This window comes from Sinocyclocheilus anshuiensis, unplaced genomic scaffold (assembly GCF_001515605.1).
Source record: "Sinocyclocheilus anshuiensis isolate Anshui unplaced genomic scaffold, SAMN03320099.WGS_v1.1 scaffold2698, whole genome shotgun sequence".
Taxonomy (NCBI): Eukaryota; Metazoa; Chordata; class Actinopteri; order Cypriniformes; family Cyprinidae; genus Sinocyclocheilus; species Sinocyclocheilus anshuiensis.
In genome coordinates, this window is record NW_015555935.1 from 232,791 (window position 1) to 245,626 (window position 12,836).

A 12,836-nucleotide genomic window follows, 5' to 3' on the forward strand; every position below is an offset into this window, starting at 1 on the left:
TAACATTACATTTACATTACATTTAGTCATTTAGCAGACGCTTTTATCCAAAGCAACTTACAAATGAGAACAATGGAATGGAAGCAATCAAAATCAACAAAAGAGCAATGATATTTATATTTACATTACATTTAGTCATTTAGCAGACGCTTTTTTCCAAAACGACTTACAAATGAGGACAATAGAAGCAATCAAAACTAACAAAAGAGCAACAATATGTAAGTGCACAGCTGCTCGGATTGAGTTGGGCAGGTCATTCCACCAGGAGGGAACAGTTAATGAAAAAGTATGTGAAAGTGACTTTGTGCCTCTTTGAGATGGCACAATAATGCATCATCAATATATGCATTGATATGCAAGTGTTATGACAAGTCTCAGTTAGCCTAATGCAGTACACATAGCAAGTTTTTTTTTTTATTATATAATAAATAAAAAGAAAACAGATAGAATAGAAAAAGAATAGAGCAAATTAGCACCATAGTAACATAACAACTGTTAGATCATGCCTCCATGCCAGAAAATTAAGATCCAGCCCCGGACGCCAGATCCCATCAGAAAATATCAGTTTTTTTCTGGTACCAGAACAACTCATCAGCGAAATAGTCTAATACCCAAAACCTGTTAATGGAAGTCTTGTCTGGTACCCGAAAATACCCAAAACTGTATTAACATTCTTCTATCAGCCAAGAAGTTGACTGAGGAAAAAGCAAGTGAAGAGCAGAAGCAGGGGACAAAGTGATGATTAAAAGGAGCAGAGTTCATTGAATAGTCTTAGTTCAATGCTCAGACCTCATCTGACCACACAAATTTAACAAGTATTGTTATACCAAACTGCTTCAAAACAACATCCCATAAACCTTGAGTTTCCATAAACTGTCCCCTCTATGATGAGGCTCGAACCTCTCAGTGAATTTCTTGAAGGTCGCCGATAGACATTGATCTACAAAAACACAAAAACAAGAGAACGGAAAACAGAGACTGCTCTTTTGGAAAACAAGATTGTTAAAATACATTTAGAATGATCACAAATTCAAGACATGGGGTAGAAAATTTATATATTTATACCACTTCATATAGTTAATAAATTTCACACGAAGAGTGCCATTTTTTTCTCCAAAAATGACCATGATTACAAATGTGATATTGATTTTTTACAACAGTTCAATTAACAAGAAGTTAATTAAGAGACTTTCGTTTTAGACACCATATTTCCTGTTTTTGCGCTATTTCGACAACAAAAAATAATTCCAAACACAACCACAACACGGTTTTGCCTCTCTGAGCAACATGACAGTGTTTAGTTCCTGAATGAATCATCCGATTAAATTATTCGGTTCAATTGCAATGACTCACTTATTAACAGTGACTTGCTGCCACCTACTGGTGGTTTTAATATCATATTCAGAGAATCTTTTATTATTTAAATAATTTCAAATATCAGTATGCAAAAGATAATGGACACTTTTAGAAAAAAATGGCTTTATAAAGGTAAAAATGCCCATAAAATGTAAAAATCAGTTAAAACTTATTGGAAAAGATAAATTTCTATCAGTGTGAACTGACCACCAAACAGAATATGAAGAATATCAAAAACTTTAGGAGTCAGCTGTCCATGGCAGTCCTTAAGGTACCAGCACAATAACACATTCACAAAGGAGTGGATGTGGGATGGTGACGGGATGGCAAAGGGCTGGCAGGAGGGCAGGCAGACAGTACAGGAGGAGGTTCGGGTGGAGGATGGACACCCGGGAGGATGACAAACAGAGTCCAGGGTGGAGACGATGGAGGGAGGAGCCAGGGAGGAAACAGGAGGAGACAGGGCAGATCAGATGGAGGGAGGAGCCAGGGAGAAGACAAGGAGCAGGAGGAGCCAGGTGGGACCCAGACCACAGCCATGATGGTGAACCATGGTGGAGCCGACGGAGGGAGGAGCCATGGTGGAGGAAGGGCTGACGGCTTCAGGAGGCCAACCGACGGTGGCAGAGCAGGTGGTGGTGGAGCCCGAGTCGGACAGCCGAATAGCCAGGGTGACGCAGAGGATCCGGAAGGCCAAGGCAGAGCAGATAGCTCCGGCGATCGATGCGGAGGCAGTGATCCGGAAGGTCGTGGTGGAGCGACAGAGGACCAAGGTGGAGCTGGAGGGAGGGAGGAGCCTGACAGAACCGGAGGGACGAGGTATAGCCGGACGAGGGAGCCCGGCGGAGCTGTTGGACTGACGGGCCACGGCAGAGAGGAGGGAGCTAGGAGCCATGGTGGAGCTGCTGGGTTGAAGGGCCGAGGCGGAGTCCAGGACTCCGGGATCCTCCAGCCACGATGCCGATAGAGACTGGCAGACCTGCGGTGATCCCACCGCACAGATGGTGGGCTGAGGGTGAGCAGAGGGGCTGCCATGATACAGTGGTGGCGATGGTGAAGACTGATACAGAGGCGGTGGGAGAGGGAGGCTAGGCGGGAGTTCAGAATGTTCAGGGGGTTTAGGAACGGTGTGTGCTGCCCACACACACACACACACACACCACAACGCTACTCCCAGCACCGGGAGTGCAAGCGATAGGGGAACGACCTCCGTGCTAGTTTCAGGACTGGTGGAGCCCGAGTCGGACAGCCGAATAGCCAGGGTGACGCAGAGGATCCGGAAGGCCAAGGCAGAGCAGATAGCTCCGGCGATCGATGCGGAGGCAGTGATCCGGAAGGTCGTGGTGGAGCGACAGAGGACCAAGGTGGAGCTGGAGGGAGGGAGGAGCCTGACAGAACCGGAGGGACGAGGTATAGCCGGACGAGGGAGCCCGGCGGAGCTGTTGGACTGACGGGCCACGGCAGAGAGGAGGGAGCTAGGAGCCATGGTGGAGCTGCTGGGTTGAAGGGCCGAGGCGGAGTCCAGGACTCCGGGATCCTCCAGCCACGATGCCGATAGAGACTGGCAGACCTGCGGTGATCCCACCGCACAGATGGTGGGCTGAGGGTGAGCAGAGGGGCTGCCATGATACAGTGGTGGCGATGGTGAAGACTGATACAGAGGCGGTGGGAGAGGGAGGCTAGGCGGGAGTTCAGAATGTTCAGGGGGTTTAGGAACGGTGTGTGCTGCCCACACACACCACTTCCAGCGATCGCCTCCCTCCACTGCAGTCCCGTGGTGTCTGGGAGGTCAACGGGGCGGTGGCAGTTAGCCCAGATCTTGAACAGGGACTTCAGCGTCTCGTCGTCGAAGACGGTAGTGACGGCGAAACGGCTGAAGTCCCTCGCGAAATCCTGGATATTCTGGCTCCTCCAAGCCAGAGAGGTAAATCTCGCGGCATGCTCCATCAGAACAAAAACAAAAACCCAAAAGAAAAACTTTCCAAACCAAAAACAAACACCACAGGGAAACATGCGCACTACTTTGACTTCTAGGTCCGGTCTTCTGTCACGCTACGATGAGATAAACGCAGGAAGAAGATAAAGATAAATGCAAATGTTCTTTAGTCCCGCCGGCGGGACACCACCCGCAAGAAAAAATGCAAAATCAAATTACTAAGCAACCCCTGAATGGAATAACACAAATAGGTATCATTTTAAAGCTTAGAATCTCAGCTTTTTAATGAATGTAATTATTTTGATCAACTCTTAACGAGCGCTAAGCAGTCCCTCTAAACCGAAGTGTACCGTGGGCGGTTGGGACGCCCTGCCCCTCCTCCTTGACAATATTACTAATCATATTTTTCAAACCACTGCCTTGATCAACAAAAAATTGATATAATTTGAAAGCTCAGAGTCTGAGGTTTACAATGCATGTAGCCATTTTGATTAACTCCAAAGTAGTGCCGAGTTATTTGATGATAAATGACAAACCAAAAAATTATTTACAAAATATGTTTTTTTGTGCCATGTACTCTAATATGTCAAAAATATCATACAGCTCGGATAGTCATATGTCATTTGAAAGGTCTCATGGAGTAGAATAAAACAAGCATAATTGTTTGGGGCTTTGAATTAACAGGAGCAAGTTTTTGTACAAGAAGTCACCCCAGACCCATATGAAAATAATATTGTCACAGATTCACCTGCCACATCAGCCACACCAGCCACCTACACCCGTTCACAATCACCTGAGTACTAACTACGAACACCTGATGTCACTTTCCTGAGCACTATATCTGTTCACTCACCTCATTATCTCATTGACTGGTCTCAAGGCTGCATACCTTACCTCATGCCTCTCTACACCACTCTGGATCTCCGTGGCTCTGTGTCTCCCGCCGTCTTGCTGGATCTTCCTGAAGAGGATTAAGATAAGGACCCCATCAGTTTGTGAATGATCAAACGAAGATCGCATTCATCATGTCATTACTGTCTGGAAGGGCGCTGCAATGGGCCGAAGCTCTCTGGAATTCGCACAGTCCCCTAGTGCGCTCCTATGATGCCTTCATTGATCATTTCCGCGAGGTGTTTGGCAAAACTACCTCGGCGGTCTCCGTGCACGATGAGCTATTTCGACTACGGCAAGTGAATATGTCCATCCATGACTATACAGTTCTATTCCATACCTTCGCGGCAAGCAGCGGATGGAACGAAACGGCCCTTCTATCAGCGTTCCAACGTGGACTAAACCCTTCAATCAGACAGCAAATGTCCATCTATGAAGACACCGTAGGACTAGAGAGCTTTCTGCAAAAAGCACAGCACATCTCCCAACATCTAACCGCTTGTCACATCGAGGATTCCTCCTCTGCTGCCGCCTCCCCGAGTAATGCTCCTCCAGCACCTGAGCCGATGCAAACTAACCGTTATCGTCTATCAACCACGGAACGGGCTCGCCGAATCACCCAAGGGCTCTGTCTGTACTGTGGGTCCAAGGAGCACCTTCTGCCCTCCTGCCCTATTCACCCCACACGCTCAGCAGTGAGTACGGTCCACATTCATCCGGATGTCTCAAGTCTGCCTCACATTGATGCCCTTCTAATGTACATGAACCACTCTTTTCCAGTCAAGGTCTTGGTGGATTCGGGAGCTTCAGAAAATTTAATCTCCTCCACCAGCCTCACTCAAATCAAGCTCCCTCGACACCGTAATTCCACCATCTACCAAATCTCCAATATACAAGGAAAATCACTGAGCAAGGGGTTGGTGCGCCATCGCACTCCGGAAGTCACTCTTCGCATTGGAAACTTCCATGCTGAACGGATTTCTTTCCTGGTGCTGGAGGAGGCTACAGTAGATATCGTCCTGGGGCGTCTCTGGCTGGCTAAACATCATCCAGACATCCACTGGAACTTCGGGGAAATACTTTAGTGGAGTGAATCCTGTTTCAGGACATGTTTAGCAGATCTCCCTCTTCCAGACCGAGCTAAGCTCTCCATACCACTCTGCTCTACCACTATAGAGAGCCCAGCTTCACAAAGCTCAATCCACATTCCAGCTGCCTACAGGGCGTTCCAGGACGTGTTCAGCAAGGTCGCGGCAACTCTATCCCCTATCGATCCCGGAGCGCACTGCTATGGAGGAGTACATCAAGGAGGCATTACATCAGGGGTTCATCCATCCTTCCACTTGTCCTGCAGCATCCAGTTTCTTCTTTGTCGCAAAGAAGGATGGGGGCCTACGCCCTTGTATCTATCCACTCCCTCTGGTGCCAGCCTCGTTGGAGGAACTCCGTGGTGCCCGGATCTTCACGAAACTCAATCTATGCAGTGCCTACAATCTAATCCGCATTCGAAGAGGTGACGAATGGAAAACTGCATTCATAACACCATCCGGGCACTACGAATACCTGGTTATGCCGTATGGCCTTTCAAACTCACCATCCATCTTCCAAAACTTCATGAATGAAATCTTCCGTGATATGCTCAATCAATTCGTAATCATCTACATCGACGACATTCTCATTTACTCACCCAATCTTGAGGAACACAAACAGCATGTCTCCCAGGTACTCCAACGTCTCCGCGAGCACCACCTCTACCTCAAGCAGGGAAAGTGTGAGTTCCATCTAACCACAATTCAATTACTGGGCTACATAATCACACCAGAGGGAGTCCAAATGGACCAAAACAAGGTGGAAGCAGTGAGGAATTGGCCACAACCCACCACGGTCAAAGAGCTGCAGAGATTCCTGGGATTTGCAAACTTCTATCGGCGCTTCATAGCCCATTATAGTCAACGGTCGGCTCCACTTACCTCGCTCCTCCGTCAGAAGCCAAAGACCCTCTCCTGGACGCCTGAAGCTACACAGGCCTTTCTGCAGCTCAAATCCTCTTTCTGCACCGTCCAGCCCTAACCCTTCCAGATCCGTACCATCAGTTCGTGGTGGAAGTGGATGCTTCCACTCTAGGAGTGAGTGCAGTATTATCCCAATGGAAGGGTGAACCCTCCGTACTCCATCCATGCGCGTACTTCTCCAAGAAGATGTCCCCGGCGGAGCAAAATTATGACATTGGGAACCGCGAGTTACTGGCCATCAAACTCGCGCAGGAAGAGTGGCGGCACTGGTTGGAAGGTGCTCAACATCCCTTCGAAGTCATAACTGATCACAAGAATCTCCAATACCTCTGTGAAGCTAAACGTATTAATTACCAATAAAGCCCGATGGGTCTTATTCTTCACCCGTTTCCGATTCACAGTAACCTACCACCCTAGGCATTAGAACCTCAAAGCAGATGCTTTATCACAACTTCACCAACCAGATCCATCACCAGATAACCCGGAACCCATTCTCTCACCCACAGTGTTGTGAATGACCAAACTTGTGCCGCCACTCTAACAGAACCCGCTCCGCCGGGAGGTCCGGAAGGGAGATTGTATGTACCTACCACTCTGGCTCCGTCACTCCTCTCCGACTTCCACCAGTCGCACCCAGATCGTCCCGCTCCTAGGGGTCGTGGTCGTCCTCGCCGTCGGTCACGGGCGCCAGAAGATGCCCGTGGGGGAGGGGGTACTGTCACAGATTCACCAGCCACATCAGCAACACCAGCCACCTACACCCGTTCACAATCACCTGAGTACTAATTACAAACACCTGTTGTCACTTACCTGAGCACTATATCTGTTCACTCACCTCATTATCTCATTGACTGGTCTCAAGGCTGCATACCTTACCTCATGCCTCTCTACACCACTCTGGATCTCCGTGGCTCTGTGTCTCCCGCCGTCTTGCTGGATCTTCCTGAAGAGGATTAAGATAAAGACTGTTACTCTTCAGTTTCTAGAGCTAAAGTTATGTTTCAGTTTTAAAACGTACCTTTTGAAGCTCTCCTCCAGTTTGTGTAAATAAAGAAGCTCTGAATCGTTCTTCCTGTGTATGCCTCTCTATCCAGCTGTGACAAATATATTGATGTCACCGTTTTACTTGTAACTTCATAAAACATGAACAGATCGTGGACAATTAGGCACCATTATTTAGAGCAGATTCTCCTGATTAAAAAGAGCCCAAATCCATAATCTATAATCTGTCATTTACATCTAAAGCTTTTCCTCATGAATTTATAACACGCATAAAACTGCACAGGCAGCATGTAGTTTAGCCAAAAAATCTAAGGTAGCTGTCATGCGGCAATTTCGCTCGTAACTTCACCAAACATGCATAGAACTTGAAAAACACAGCATTATATTCGGAAAATTCTCCTGATTAAAAAGAAAGCAAATTTACCATAATCCGTCGATCAGATCGAAAGATTTCGTTCATAGAGCTATAACACATGAAAGCAGACAGGCGCACTGAGGCGCAACAAAGAAAAACAGCACTATGCCTCAAGTTGCTTTTTCATTCATAACTTCACGAAACATGCATAGATCTTGAAAAACCACACGTCATTATTTTCAGAAAATTCTCCCGATTACAAGGAGCCCAGAGTTACCATAATCCGTCGATGAGATCCGAAAACAATCCATTGCTCATTCGTGTGTAAATAATACCTAAACCCATGAATTGAAGAAATCAGTTGGAGAGCTCTATTGAACACTTGGCAAGCAGAATGTAAAACCTATAATGTTTCTGTCTATTTTATCTTTTATATTACCTTTTTTTTTTTAATAATTAGGTATCATTTTAAAGCTTAGAAATTCAGCTTTCGAATGCATCCAACCATTTTGATCAACTCCTAACCAGTGCTGCCTAGTTCCTCTAAACCGAAGTGTACCGCCGGCAGGGCACCCCCTAGTGAAGAAAAAAATTATAAGCATATTTTTCAAAATATCTGCCTCAGGCCCTGTCCACACGAACGTGGTTATTTTTAAAACCGCAGCTTTTTTTACGAGGTTAGGCCGTTCGTCCACACGCAAACGCAGCACCAGTTCACTGAAACCAAACATTTTTGAAAACGCCTGCCAGGGTGAAGATTTTCAAAAACTCCGGTTGCAGTGTTATCGTGTAGACAGCGAAACTGGCGCAGCAATGAAAAACAGCACTATGCTCAGTGCCGGCCCGTCCAACACTAGTGAGGCCCTCCTTAAGGGGAGGGCCCCACGGCCGCGAGGTTGTCAATTAAATTTCTGATTAGGCTTGTTCGAGATGCATCTGCGCTGCGCAGACCGATCGGCGTATGACATCAAAGACATTAAATTGGAGAGCAGACAACTCTTATGCTTTTGAATCGCTCTCATTGTACTTGTCAAAACAGAGATCGGTCTGCACAGCTCCCTCCAGCTACCAGAATGAAACAGACATTGCATTACATGTGTGCACTCACTGATGCTCACAACACCTTTGGGGTAAAAAATAGGAAAAATAACACTTCTGCATGGATGCATAAGATTTCCTGACAAAAATTAAGAATTTACTGTCAAAGATTTTTATTCACAATTTATTTTATAATAAATCCTTAGACATTTATATTTATAGGCTTCCTGCATGTTAACAGGTAGTCTAATGCTGCAGTTTTCTGTGAAATATACTGATAATAATCATTATCAATAATTATTATTTAGTTTAATGGTTTTATTAAGTAATAACAATAATACATTTTTTTGTAGTCATACTGATATATAAAAACAAAATTTTGGGCCAAATTGTGCAGCTATACAATCATGCACAACAAACTCTGTGTTCTTTATCGTCTTTAGCAAATAAAGAAAAGGTTTGTCTGAAAACATCTCTTGTTACGGTTCAGATTTTGTGTCCAGATTTTGGAATTCACTGGATATTGCCTCTCAGAATAGCTCACTTGCACTCCTTTTCTTAATCTGTTTAAATATTGTTACATGTGTACGATGAATGTGTTACACTTAAGGCACATTTACGCTTAAATATTTAAATTGTCATTTTATGTGCTTTCTCTTAACTCTTTACATTGCTATGGCAGTTTTTACACTACTGAGGCCCAATTTCATTATCCTGCCTAGGACCCCAGATTTTCATTCATAACTTCACGAAACATGCATAGATCTTGAAAAACCGCACATCATTATTTTCAGAACATTCTCCCGATTACAAGGAGCCCAGAGTTTCCATGATCCGTCAATGAGATCCAAAGATATTTCTCATATTGCTATAACACATAAAACCCAATGGGCACGCTTCAGGCACAGCAGAATGAACAACATCTCAGGTTACGTATGTAACCATTGTCAGCTGACGACCACCAGAGTACAGGAGCGGGAAGTCTCCATGGAGGAGCAGATGACCACCAGAGTACAGGAGTCGAGGTTAAGGATTTGACCGCCATTGAAGGAGAAACGGCTCTCCTGGCCGTGACGAGGGAAACTGACAGAATGGCACTCCTTGCCATGACTAGAGAACTGGATCCCCTGGAACTGGGAACGGCACTCCTGGCCAAAACTGGGGAAATGGATCCACTGGAACTAGAAACGGTACTCCTGGCCTTGACAAATGAACTGGATCCACTGGAACTGGTGTAAGGGAAACAGGTCAATTTAGCTCAAAGGGAATCATTTAAGATTTTATAGGGAATCTGGACAGAATCACTGTTTTACGGCTGATCACTGAGTGATCGATTCATTGAACGAGCCGTATAATATAAATTCTGCATGGATATTAATATCCAAAATATAGTGAAAACACTATTTATTAGCACAGTAACAAGATCGGCAGTTTAAGACATTAACTTGTAAGCACAAAACACAAGATACTTCTCTTTTCAATATAAATAAGGCTTTATTAGATAAATCTAAGGCATATAAACTAGTCTAACACATAAACACATGCACTCACACATTCACACAAGTTGCAGGAAGAGAGAAAGTGAGGAAAGAATGAGTTTAAGAGAATGAAAATGTGAAATCCCAAGTTTATAGCAATATGTGCAATTGCATAGACCTGAACAACCATCAATCACTTAATTAACCCTCGAATTGAGTTCCTCAATGAGGTTAAAATTTATATTAAATGCACCAGTTCAGCTCGAATCTGGAGGTACTTGCGTTGCCTGTGTAAAGGGGTTCCATTGTGTCGTTGCAGAAAAGGGGGGTTTCCAGAGGTTGCTGATTGGCTGGAGGTTCAGTAGTCGTTGAAGTGACGTCTTGGGAAGCCAGTTGTTGGGCGTTGGCTGAAGATGTGGAGTTGTGGGCTGCTTGAAGTTTTGAGGCGGTCACAGACTCACAGACAAAACTTAACTCGGAACACAGAAGAATAGAAGTAACGAGACTAGATGGTTTTCTCCTCATGGTTTTAGAAGAGCTGCTGGCGTGTGAGCCAGAGCACGCTCAAAGAGCGCTAAAAAGCAGCGTCAAAACGCGGTGGCAAAAAGGCTAGAAGCATAACTAAAAGCTAAAAGCAGTGGCTAAAAAGCAAAAGCTAAAAAAGTGCTGGCTAAAAGCATAAATTGATGGTGTCCTGAGGATTTAAACTGGGTTGTTGGCCACATCCCAAATGGTGCCTTGACCAATTAGATATTGTCTTTGCTCGGGGTGTTGTATGTTTCTCCTCCCAATTCATAAATCAAATGTTACCTTGACCAATTAGATATTGTCTTTGCTCGGGGTGTTGTATGTTTCTCCTCCCAATTCATAAATCAACATGTGATCTTATCAGTCACATGGTCCGAATTTTCCCGCTCTTGCAGAGTATAATTTTGGACATGATTTCTATAACAAGAATATGATACATTTGACAAAGAATTGATTGGAAGAAACGTTTCAAGCAAGAAGATTCAAACACACACATACTAAACATATGTGTGTGTTTGGTATGTGTGTGTTCTGGAAATCCAAGATGGCGCCAGCGTGTTTCAGGGCAAGCCGTCTCTCTCTGTTTGTGTTACCTGTTGTTTGTCTCCTCGTTCTGTTGCCTTGTTTTCTGTTACAGCAACTTGCTGCAGTTCTCATCTATGATCGACAAACTTTACTGGACTTTCATGACTCGATGGTGAATTTATGTATCTGTAACTCCGGTGAAGGGAGGTTTTATAATCCTCCCCTTAAGTCGCTGTTGCGGATGGATGTCTGCTGCCTACCGGATTGCATTTTTAATAAAAAGAAGCGATATAAAAAGCGAGGCAAGCGTGGTGGAGTGGCAGTTCGTTTGAGGAGGAGCTCTGGTAATATCCTGAAGACTGGAAGTCTATGGAGTACAGAATCTTCTAACACCATTAGCCTAAATGCGCATCATCGACGCATTCTTCACCTTAGGCAGTCATGGCTTCTTCCAGTTTTCCTGAATTTGCCAAGTCCTCTTGCCAGTTGGGGATCGAGGAGACCACGCACCTCCGGGAGAGGAGTAAATGTCTGTAACTTGATAACAGTGGATCGCCTAACATGATCAAAGACTAAATCATCCGATCAGACAATGCGGAGCCAGCCTTTGGACTCGGTGACGGTAAAGATGGCTTTAATCAACACACGATCGTTAACAAACAAAACTTTTAAAATCAATGACTTTTTTGCATCTCATGAATTAGATTTTATTTTTATGACGGAGACTTGGCTTAATATTGGTGAACTTGACCCCCTTATTGAAACGTCTCCATGTGACTGTAACTTTTTTAGTTCACCGAGGACTGTGGGCAGGGGTGGGGGAGTAGCCACAATTTTTAAGAAGCATTTTACTTGCCGAATCTTACCTGTGGAGTGCTTTGCTAGCTTTGAGGTGCAGTTGTGCCGGGTGGATTTGATGTACCCTATCTTTTGTGCACTTATCTACAGACCCCCAGCTATAATAAGCTTTTCTTAAAGGAGTTTTCTGATTTTTTAAATACAATTGTGCCTAACGTGGATAGACTTTTGATTCTCTGTGATTTTAACAGAGGTGGGACCAAGCCATTGTTTTGCAAGTCACAAGTAAGTCTCGAGTCTTTGCATTCAAGTCTCGAGTCAAGTCCCGAGTCAAGACAGACAAGTCCCAAGTCAAGTCCCGAGTCAAGACAGGCAAGTCCAAGTCGAGTTGCAAGTCCTCAGCTTTAAGATTCAAGTCTTAAACAAGTCATTAGTGCTTTTTGCCCAAATTAGTGTCTCAGTATTAATTACCATATCAAATTCATAGTAATTTATATCAGGAAGGCAGGTAGAATATGTTTGGCATAGTTCAATTTTATGTGAGATGGGTGCCCTTAGTAAAACTACTGAAGTTCAATTTAGGGATTGTGCCAAAATAGGATAAGCAGTGAAAAAAAAATCTATTAGTATCTATTATTAGTAACAGAATAGCAAAGACAACATAATTTCATAGAAATAACAGCTGCAACATACTTTGCATGAATAACACTTTAATAACACAGTAATAACACAGATATAACAAAGGAATAACACAGTAATAAAACAGAAATAGTTCAGTAATAACACAGGAATAACACAGTAATAACAGAAATAACTCAGGAATAACATAGTAATAACACAGAAATCACACAGGACTAACACAGTAATAACACAGGATTAACACAGTAATAACTCAGTAATAGCAGAAATAACAGGAA

At 44.3% G+C, this 12,836-nt stretch overlaps 1 long non-coding RNA gene across 1 annotated transcript in view; it reads left to right on the top strand.

The window, feature by feature from the left end:
- LOC107675964 (uncharacterized) overlaps positions 1-12,836 on the top strand; it is an 18,739-nt gene that overhangs the window by 1,430 nt on the left and 4,473 nt on the right. The window contains exon 2 of the long non-coding RNA XR_001632664.1: positions 1,930-1,937. This is a non-coding gene — a long non-coding RNA (uncharacterized LOC107675964). The remainder of the gene's footprint in view (positions 1-1,929; positions 1,938-12,836) is intronic.